Raw genomic sequence first — 1,225 nt, 5'->3', positions numbered from 1 at the left:
TGATTAACTATGTACAGGGCACTCAGTGAAATACTTAAAATCAAAATTTTAAGCCATTAGTGTTACTGGAATCCAACAAAAAACAATTTTGTTTTGGGTATAACATCACCTTACAGCAGAGGTTTGCAACCTGAGGCTCCAGAGCCACATGTGGCTCCTTGGATCCTCTCCGGCGGCTCTTAAGATGTATATAAAGAGCTAAATAATGTACTCTAATAAATACCAGAATTAAAAGCTTTATTTTTTTTAATAAGATGGAAAAGAATGATATTAAAATAACCAGAAATATGTTTTTAGAGCATCTTTCTTTGAATTAGGGTGGAAATTATGTGTTTTAATATTATTTTACAAGCTAAAAATACATAAATTTCCTTTACCAGCTAATAAAAAAATATATATATATATATTTTTTTTAAGTCATGTTATATTTTGCGGCTCTAAAAAACTTTGACTTGGTCATACTCAAAGCAAAATGATTCTTTGGATATGAAAGGTTGCAGACCCCTGCCTTAGAGGCATTAATGCTGATACTGGCACCTTTTAATTTATAAACCTAAATATAAATGTTAACTTTATTCTCGTAATTTTATTACTTTATTTGTCAGGTTGGGAGGTTTTGAGGACCCAAATGCACAGATGAGTTATCGATGATTCAATGAAAGTCCAAGGGGACAAGAGGCAAAAATACAAAAAAAGCAAACAAACACCAATAAAGATCAGTGAAAATACTGGAAGGAAGCAAGAGACTAGGAAGCTATGAAACAACATCAACAACACGATAAACCATCACTGAGTGACGCTCTGCTGATCTTTAAAGCTCGGCACTCTGATGAGAAAGATTATCTTCACCTTTATAGGTTGCCCAGGTTCTCCCCAAAGATCCTCTATGAGAGAGATGCATCACTCGCCTCACTGACACACAGGGACCCTGACATTACTCTAGTAATGTTACAGCTTTATTCTCGTAACTTTACGACTTTGTTCTCATAATTATATGACTTTATTCTCGTAATATTAAGACATTATTGTCGAAAAAGAAAAGAATTAGGGGTATGCAATGGATCAAAAACACAAACTTTCCCTATAAAGGGCTAAACATCAGAACAAATCAAATATTAGAACGTCTCTAATCACTCGATGATCCGCCTCTGATCTTTGCTGGAAAGCCTCCCTGATGACTTTAGAGAAACTCCAGTTCTGCTTTTATATTTATTCTGAAATCATC

General features: G+C 34.2%; 1 protein-coding gene across 1 annotated transcript in view; it reads left to right on the top strand.

Annotated features, from left to right (window-relative positions):
- LOC107096018 (zinc finger protein GLI2-like) overlaps positions 1 to 1,225 on the top strand; it is a 75,443-nt gene that overhangs the window by 63,564 nt on the left and 10,654 nt on the right. The gene's annotated exons all lie outside the window — the stretch shown is intronic.

The sequence above is a fragment of the Cyprinodon variegatus genome, unplaced genomic scaffold, assembly GCF_000732505.1.
Source record: "Cyprinodon variegatus isolate N-32 unplaced genomic scaffold, C_variegatus-1.0 Scaffold592, whole genome shotgun sequence".
Taxonomy (NCBI): Eukaryota; Metazoa; Chordata; class Actinopteri; order Cyprinodontiformes; family Cyprinodontidae; genus Cyprinodon; species Cyprinodon variegatus.
This window is presented reverse-complemented; position numbering and strand designations above follow the sequence as displayed.